This window comes from Somniosus microcephalus, unplaced genomic scaffold, assembly GCF_052327205.1.
Source record: "Somniosus microcephalus isolate GS21.2 unplaced genomic scaffold, FLI_Smic_1.0 unresolved_chr2, whole genome shotgun sequence".
In the NCBI taxonomy this organism is placed as follows: Eukaryota; Metazoa; Chordata; class Chondrichthyes; order Squaliformes; family Somniosidae; genus Somniosus; species Somniosus microcephalus.
Window position 1 is genome coordinate 88,792,524 of NW_028225180.1, and position 9,979 is coordinate 88,802,502.

Below are 9,979 nucleotides of genomic sequence, written 5' to 3' on the forward strand. Positions count from 1 at the left end.
CCCCCTCGAGCCTGTTACACAGGAACAGGTGGAGGTCATTCTGCCCCTCGAGCCTGTTGCACAAGAACGGGAGGCCATTCAGCCCCCTCGAGCCTGTTACATTAGGAACAGGAGGAGGCCATTCAGCCCCTCGAGCCTGTTACACAGGAACAGGAGGAGGCCATTCAGCCCCTCGAGACTGTTACACAGGAACAGGAGGAGGCCATTCAGCCCCTCGAGCCTGTTACACAGGAACAGGAGGAGGCCATTCAGCCCCTCGAGCCTGTTACACAGGAACAGGAGGAGGCCATTCAGCCCCTCGAGACTGTTACACAGGAACAGGAGGAGGCCATTCAGCCCCTCGAGACTGTTACACAGGAACAGGAGGAGGCCATTCAGCCCCTCGAGACTGTTACACAGGAACAGGAGGAGGCCATTCAGCCCCTCGAGACTGTTACACAGGAACAGGAGGAGGCCATTCAGCCCCTCGAGAATGTTACACAGGAACAGGAGGAGGCCATTCAGCCCCCTCGAGCCTGTTACACAGGAACAGGAGGAGGCCATTCAGCCCCCTCAAGCCTGTTACACAGGAACAGGAGGAGGCCATTCAGCCCCTCGAGACTGTTACACAGGAACAGGAGGAGGCCATTCAGCCCCTCGAGCCTGTTACACAGGAACAGTAGGAGGCCATTCAGCCCCTCGAGCCTGTTACACAGGAACAGGAGGAGGCCATTCAGCCCCCTAGAGCCTGTTACACTGGAACAGGTGGAGGCCATTCTGCCCCTCGAGCCTGTTGCACAAGAACAGGAGGCCATTCAGCCCCCTCGAGCCTGTTACATTAGGAACAGGAGGAGGCCATTCAGCCCCTCAAGCCTGTTACACAGGAACAGGAGGAGGCCATTCGGCCCCCTCGAGCCTGTTACACAGGAACAGGAGGAGGCCATTCAGCCCCTCGAGAATGTTACACAGGAACAGGAGGAGGCCATTCAGCCCCTCGATAATGTTACACAGGAACAGGAGTAGCCCATTCAGCCCCCTCGAGCCTGTTACACAGGAACAGGAGGAGGCCATTCAGCCCCCTCGAGCTTGTTACACAGGAACAGGAGACCATTCAGCCCCTTCGAGTCTGTTACACAGGAACAGGCCCATTCACCCCCTCGAGCCTGTTACACAGGAACAGGAGGAGGCCATTCAGCCCCTCGAGCTTGTTACACAGGAACAGGAGGGAGCGCCGCACTGTCGTGGGGGGCAGTACTGAGGGAGTGCTGCACTGTCGTGGGGGGCAGTACTGAGGGAGCGCCGCACTGTCGTGCGGGGCAGTACTGAGGGAGCGCCGCACTGTCGTGGGGGGCAGTACTGAGGGAGCGCCGCACTGTCGTGGGGGGCAGTACTGAGGGAGCGCCGCACTGTCGGAGGGGCAGTACTGAGGGAGTGCTGCACTGTCGTGGGGGGCAGTACTGAGGGAGCGCCGCACTGTCGTGCGGGGCAGTACTGAGGGAGCGCCGCACTGTCGGAGGGGCAGTACTGAGGGAGCGCCGCACTGTCGGAGGGGCAGTACTGAGGGAGCGCCGCACTGTCGTGCGGGGCAGTACTGAGGGAGCGCCGCACTGTCGGAGGGGCAGTACTGAGGGAGCGGCGCACTGTCGGAGGGGCAGTACTGAGGGAGCGCCGCACTGTCGTGCGGGGCAGTACTGAGGGAGCGCCGCACTGTCGGAGGGGCAGTACTGAGGGAGCGCCGCACTGTCGGAGGGGCAGTACTGAGGGAGCGCCGCACTGTCGGAGGGTCAGTACTGAGGGAGCGCCGCACTGTCGGAGGGTCAGTACTGAGGGAGTGCCGCACTGTCGGAGGGGCAGTACTGAGGGAGCGCCGCATTGTTGGAGGGGCAGTACTGAGGGAGCGCCGCACTGTCGGAGGGGCAGTACTGAGGGAGCGCTGCACTGTCGGAGGGTCAGTACTGAGGGAGTGCCGCACTGTCGTGCGGGGCAGTACTGAGGGAGCGCCGCACTGTCGGAGGGTCAGTACTGAGGGAGCGCCGCACTGTCGGAGGGGCGGTACTGAGGGAGCGCCGCACTGTCGGAGGGGCAGTACTGAGGGAGCGCCGCACTGTCGGAGGGGCCGTCTATCGGATGAGACGTTAAACCGAGGCCCCGTCTGCCCTCTCAGGTGGATGTAAAAGATCCCACGGCCACTATTGGAAGAAGAGCAGGGGGAGTTCTCCCCGGTGTCCTGGGGCCAATATTTATCCCTCAACCAACATCACTAAAACAGATGATCTGGTCATTATCACATTGCGGTTTGTGGGAGCTTGCTGTGCGCAAATTGGCTGCCGCGTTTCCCACATTACAACAGTGACTACACTTCATAAAAGTACGTGATTGGCTGTAAAGCACTTTGGGACGTCCTGAGGTGGTGAAAGGCGGGGGAAGAAATGGGAGTCTGTCTTTCTATTCAGTAAGATGCAGAGTAAAGGTCTCTCTCTATCACCAGGGAGTGATGAGGGGTGCGGGGGCGGGGGCAGTGTCTAGCAGCTCAACTGGGGACGGACGTCAACACTCTGCACGGAACTCAAAGTTCAGATTGGTGCCATTGGCCGCCATCCATTGGTTCCTTGCCAACTGGCTGGACCTTGGCAAGGGGCCAGGTGCCTTCATGGCCATCTAAAGTCCAGGGTCTCCCTGTCGTGTTGCCCAATTTATCTTCATGCCACGTTGTCAGTTTCCTGCCGGGTGATCTGCTTAAAGGGACACTTTTCATTTCTGGCACTCACCCGACCCTGCGCCCCCACCTCTCCCCCCCGCTGGCACGGAATCTGACCGGGCTGCAGGCGCCAGTCTAGGTTATCGGCTGTGAAAATGCGTAGGGCAGTAAGTTACCCCGAGTCCACAGCACAGAAACAGGCCATTGGGCCCATCTGCTCCATGCCGGTGTTTCTGCTCCACACCAGCCTCCTCCCACCCCTCTTCATCTCACCCTACTCCCCAGGAGATCCAGGAGCTAATAAGCCGCAAGCGCAAGGCATTCCTGATCTGGAAACAGCAACAGAACTCGAGAGCAAGAAAGCAGCTCTACAGACACCTGAAGGCTGAGGTCCAACAAAAAACTCGTGACCTAAAGAACAGATGGTGGGTGGAGAAAGCGCAGGAGATCCAGCAGCTAGCCGACAACCACGACGTGTGTGGATTCTTTAGCGCAGTCAAGACCATCTACGGCCCAAGCACCCAAGGCCCTACCCCACTGCGGGCCAAGAACGGAGAGGCACTCATCAAGGACAGAGGCGCAGTCAGTGCCCGCTGGAAGGAGCACTTCGAAGATCTCATTAACCGAGACTCTGTCTTCGACGCGAGTGTCCTCAACTCCATCCCACAGCATGCTACCCGCCACCATCTCAGCACAACCCCAGCCTGGCATGAGGTTGAAAAGGCCATCCGGCAACTGAAGAACAACAAGGCCTCAGGAGCAGATGGAATCCCCGCCGAGGCACTAAAGCATGGCGGAGAAGCACTACTGGCGCAAATTCATGAACTCATTTCTCTTATCTGGAAGGAGGAGAGCATGCCAGGGGATCTCAGAGACGCTGTAATTGTGTCCATCTTCAAGAAAGGTGACAAGTCCGATTGCGGTAATTACAGAGGAGTTTCCCTGCTGACTGCCACAGGGAAAGTCATCGCAAGAATCCTCCTCAATCACCTTCTCCCAGTGGCCGAAGAGCTCCTCCCAGAGCCGCAATGCGGATTCCGCCCACTAAGGGGCACAATGGACATGATCTTCACCGCACGTCAATTACAAGAGAAATGCAGGGAACAGCACCAACCGCTGTACATGGCCTTCTTTGATCTCACAAAGGCCTTCGACACTGTCAACCATGAGGGATTATGGCGTGTCCTCCTCAAATTCAGCTGCCCTCAAAAGTTTGTCACCATCCTCCACCTGCTTCACGACGACATGCAAGCCGTGATCCTGACCAACGGTTCCACCACAGACCCAATTAACGTACGAACCGGGGTCAAACAAGGCTGTGTCATTGCACCAACGCCCTTCTCGATCTTCCTTGCTGCAATGCTCCATCTCACCCTCAGTAAGCTCCCCACTGGAGTGGAGCTAATTTACAGAACAAACGGGAAACTGTTCAACCTCCGTCGCCTCCAGTCCAGATCCAAGGTCGTCCCATCTTCTGTTGTCGAATTACAGTATGCAGACGATGCTTGCGTCTGCGCTCACTCGGAGGTCGAACTCCAAACCATCGTCAACACCTTCACCGAAGCGTACGAGAGCACGGGCCTTACACTAAACATCCGTAAGACAAAGGTCCTCTACCAACCTGCCCCCACCACACAGTACTGCCCCCCGATTATCAAAATCCACGACAAGGCCTTGGACAACGTGGACCACTTTCCATACCTCGGGAGCCTACTGTCAACAAGGGCAGACGTCGATGACAAAGTCCAACACCGCCTTCAGTGTGCCAGTGCAGCCTTCGGTCGCCTGAGGAAGAGAGTGTTTGAAGACCAGGACCTCAAACCCGGCACTAAGCTCATGGTCTACAGACCAGCAGTGATACCTGCCCTGCTGTATGCCTCAGAGACATGGACCACGTACAGCAGGCACCTCAAAGCACTGGAGAGGTACCACCAACGCTGCCTCCGCAAGATCCTGCAAATCCATTGGCAGGATAGGCGCACCAGCGTCAGTGTTCTCGCTCAGGCCAGCATCGAAGCTTTGACCACGCTCGATCAGCTCCGATGGACGGGTCATTGTCCGCATGCCCGATACGAGACTCCCAAAACAAGCGCTCTACTCGGAGCTCCGACACGGCAAGAGAGCCCCAGGTGGGCAGAGGAAACGCTTCAAGGACACCCTCAAAGCCTCCTTGAAAAAGTGTAACATTCCCACCGACACCTGGGAATCCCTGGCCCAAGACCGCACAAAGTGGAGGAGAAGCATTCGGGAAGGCGCCGAACACCTCGAGTCTCTTCGCCGGGAGCAAGCGGAAGCCAAGCGCAGGCAGCGCAAGGAGCGCACGTCAACCCAAGCACCCCACCCACCCGCCCCTTCAACCACCGTCTGCCCCACCTGTGACAGAGACTGTAGGTCCCGCATTGGACTCATCAGTCACCTGAGAACTCATTGTTAGTGCGGAAGCAAGTCATCCTCGGTTCCGAGGGACTGCCTAAGAAGGAAGGAAGGAATCAGCCTATCCTTCTATTCCTTTCTCCCTCATGTGTTTATCCAGCTTCCCCTTAAATGCATTTGTGCTATTCACCTCAACCACTCCCTGTGGTTACGATAGGGTAGACGTAGAGAAGATGTTTCCCCTTGTGGGGGAGACCAGAACTAGGGGCCATCAATATGTCAAGGGCAGTCACTCTCACCTCACCTCTGGAATTCAGCTCCTTTGTCCATGTTTGGACCAAGGCTGTAATGAGGTCGGGAGCCGATTGGTCTTGGCCGAACCCAAACTGGGCATCAGTGAGCAGGTTTTTGGCAGTTAAGTGCCGCTTGATAGCACTGTCACTTTGCTGATGATTGAGAGTAGACTGATAGGGCGGTAATTGGCTGGATAGAATTTGTCCTGCTTTTTGTGGACAGGACATACCTGGGCAGTTTTCCACATTGTCGGATAAATGCCAGTGTTGTAGCTGTACTGGAACAGCTTGGCTAGAGGCGCAGCTAGTTCTGGAGCACAAGTCTTCAGCACGATAACCGGGATGTTGTCGGGGCCCATAGCCTTTCCAGCGCTTGATCGGGTGGCTGCTGGGAGAATGTTTCCCTTGGCTGGGGAGTCTCGAACCAGGGGCCACAGCCTCAGGATAAAAGGTAGGCCATTCAGGACTGAGATGAGAAGAAATTTCTTCACACAGAGGGTGGTGAATCTTTGGAATTCTCTACCGCAGAGGGCTGTGGAGGCTCAGTCATTGGGTATATTCAAAACAGAAGTCGATCGATTTCTGACTAGTAAGGGCATCAAGGGATATGGCGATAGGGCCGGTGAATGGAGTTGAGGCAGAAGATCAGCCATGATCTCATTGAATGGCGGAGCAGGCTCGAGGGGCCGAATGGCCGCCTCCTGTTCCTATTTCTTATGCTCTTATATAAGATCGTCACTAATAAATCCAATCGGGAATTCAGGAGAAACTTCTTTCCCCAGAGAGTGGGGAGAATGTGGAACTCGCTGCCACAGGGAGTGGTCGAGGTGAATAGCAGAGATGGATTTAAGGGGAAGCTGGATAAACACACGAGGGAGAAAGGAATAGAAGGATATGGTGATGGGGTGAGATGAAGAGGGTGGGAGGAGGCTCGAGTGGAGCAATTCAATTCATTAAATATATTCAAGAAGAAGTTGGATATATTTCTTAAGGCTAAAGGGATCAAGGGATATGGGGAGAAGGCAGGGACAGGGTACTGAATTTGGATGATCAGCCATGATCTCATTGAATGGCGGAGCAGGCTCGAGGGGCCGAATGGCCTACTCCTGCTCCTATCTTCTATGTATCTATGTTTCTATAAACACCGGCACAGACTGGTTGGGCTGAATGGCCGGTTTCTGTGCTGTACACTCGCTCTAACAGCGCTGTGGGAGCACCTTCACCACACGGACTGCAGCGGTTCAAGGCAGCTGTTGTGTATGTAATATGTGTGCTACTTTGAACCTATGGACAGGACTGCACTACTTGTAGGGCGTAGTGATACGCAGTACCACTCCTGGCCATAGGGGTATAAATAGTACTGTGGGTACTGATCTCCCCTCAGTTCCCGCCTGTGGGCATGAAGTAAAGACCTACGTATAGTCCCTACCTCCAACCAGTAAAGACCTGTTTGAGTTATACGTTTAAGTCTTTGTGTTAATTGTTCAATACAATACACATACTTAACACTGGCGACGAGTCAGGTTCTTACCCTGCGGCAGTTGAAGAGAGGTTTCAAACATCACCACCCCACTAGAAGCGACAGGCTTTAGGACTCTGAAGCCTCCATCAGCGACTGAGCACTGGAGTGCAGCAGCCATCCTGACAGCTTCCAGCGACTGACAGAAGTCTTTCTGCAGTTTCCTTGTTCAACCTAGGTGGTGGGGTAAGCCGTGCAGCGTTGGCTGCAAAGACAGGGCTGGGGAAGTTGGAGAAGATAAGGGCGATCGCAATCCCTGATAAGAGCCGTGGTGAAACGCGCGAGCGGGTAAGCCAGAGCCCGGGAGGGAGCGAGCAAGAGCCGCGCGAGCGGGTGAGCCAGAGGCCGGGAGCCGCTTCAAGTGCGAGGCGCAGCGCGGGCCAGCGATCGGGACCAAAGATAAGGGCCGCACTCGGACTGAAAGGCGCGGCGGCTGCAGAAGCTCAAGGTGCGAGAGCCGCGGTGCACAGCGCGGGCTATCGATCGTGGCGAAGATAAGGGCCGCACTCGGGGGCTGAAGGGAGACGGCGTCGGGGGACGGGTGAAGACCGCCAAGCGCGGGAAAACCGCCATTTTGTGGGCGGAGGACGACGGCAAGAGCGGGAAGCCGCCATCTTTGATAACAAGTAAACAAAATAAAATCTGAGAAATTGCAAATCTACAATGCCTAAACACGGGAATATTAGCACCTTTGATAGTGACCTCGAAGATTGGGCCATATATGTTGAAAGAGTAAAAAATTATTGTAAGGCCAATAAAATTCGTGACCAAGATAAAGCTCTAACATTATTAAATTTAATGGGTGCGAAGACATACGGGCAATTGAAACACCTGTTATCACCAGATGAACCGGCGGATAAGACGTTCGATGAGATTGTTACTGTCCTGAAAGATCATCTAAACCCCACGCCGCTGATGCTAGCGGAACGATTTAAATTTTACGACAGAAGGCAGCTACAGCATGAAAGCAATGCTGAATATTTGCTGGAATTGCGTAAATTAGCGAAATATTGCCAGTTTGGAACGGGACTGACAGATGCACTACGAGACAAATTTGTGTGTGGTTTATTTAAACAGGATACACAAAAGCGACTGCTCGAGGAGAATGAGCTGACGCTTGAGAAGGCGGTCACTATGGCAGCAGCACACGAAGCCGCAGCGAGAGGCACGGCAGTAATGCAGCTACGGTCACCGGAGCTCAGTGCACACAAATTGGGTGTGAGTTCTGGCAAATGTTATCGTTGTGGAAAGACAACGCATGATCAGAACCAGTGTTGGTTTAAAAACCAAGAATGTAGAACTTGTGGTAGGCTTGGACATATAGCTAGAGTATGCAGGTCAGAGAAGAAGACCAGCAACAAGAAGTCACCGCAAGGAAAATACACAAAGGTACACAAGGTGACCGAACAGGAGTCCGATTCAGACGCTAGCAGTAATGAACTGGCTAGCTTAAGCTGTAATGAACTGGCTAGCTTAAGAGTACTCAACGCTGGTAAGGGTGCAGACCTCCAGACAATTTGGGTCACTCTTCAGATAGAAGGAGTCCAAGTAAAACTGGAATTGGACACTGGATCGGCATTGACGGTCATAAATAAGAAAGATTACGGAAAGTTATTCCAACATATTCCCCTACAGGATACGGGGATTATATTGAAAACATACACGGGGCAAAGAGTGTACCCCATCGGGAAAATAGAGGTTGCAGTGGTCCACAAGGGCGAAGACAGTCAAATAATGGACTTATATGTGATATCTGAAGGAGGTCCTCCACTACTAGGACGGGAGTGGATTAGGAAAATGAATATGGACTGGCATTTCCTACAAACAATAACGAGTGAGAACTCGGTGAAGATAGTCGGCCCAGACTCTGGAACGGATGATGGTAAGCCCAACTCAGGTGCAAAAGACAAAGTTTCAGCACAGAATTCCACTGAGCAACAACAACATAGTTTAACTGTGGATTCTGAGTCTGGCAAGTCTACTGATGTGCCCATTTCTGAGGGACACCGGGCTCGAACTCAACTCCATTTCAAACTACAACAGCAATTAGAACAAATGCTTCGCCGTTTTGAGCAAGAGTTGAATGCAACGAAAGAGTTCTTTGATATAGAGTTGGAGAATCTGGAAAGACAACAGAAGCAGCTGATGGAGAAAATGGAGCAGGAGCACACAAAACGTCTGATGTCAGAGGAGTTAACGGTCAGCCAACTCCTGCATATGCTGAAGGACAGGACTCTGAAATGGGAAAAACTTGAACACGAACTTCAATATTCAAACGAAAGGGGTTCGGAGCTCTCAAAGGTTATTGGAAGAGCTGAGGTGGCAACACAGACTGAGATGACTGCAACAGAGCAGCCCTTGGATGCCAAAAGTACGCTGACTCACGTCAACGTAGAACAACAGACCGCTGAAACAGCTGCTCCGGTAGAGGGATTGAATAGTCCGATCAATCAATCTCCAAAAGAAGTTGAAGTAGTAAAATCTCAAATGAGGTCATTAGTAAACGACTTGCTGAAAGCCCAGAAAAAGCTGGATGAAGAGGTACGCATGAAGAAGTCTCTTCAGGAAAGATGTCGGGACTTGGAACAAGAGCTGGCTAACGCCCAGCTGGGTATGGAGGAAATAGAAGACCCTCTCGCTGGCCTAGATCAGGACGACACCGAATATTACTATGTCCTGTCCTGCCCAACTTGTAACTTCGACTCCCACCATACAGAAATCATGGAGGAGCACCGAAAGTCTACGGAACATCGGGAGAAGGTGGCTCTACTACGGAAAAAGGAGGAAGAGAAGGAGGAACTGCGCATGCAGCTGGCAGCTGACAGTGGAGCCCAGAGAGTCTCCAAGAAGCAGAAAAGGAAAAGTCGAAACAGAAGATGACCCATCTGAACCATTATTACCTCTACCAGATCACACACGTGGTCCCTCCGAACGGAGCCAATTCAGTTCGGAAGTTCAAACTGTTAAATCCATGGAAGGACTATTGAATGAGTCACTCCAGCAACGTGAACCGACTACACCACAGAGATTGAATCTGTGAACTGTTTTCCGCAGAGACTGAATCTGTGATCTGTTTTGACATGAAGTTATCTATGTATCTATGTTATTCTGTTATGT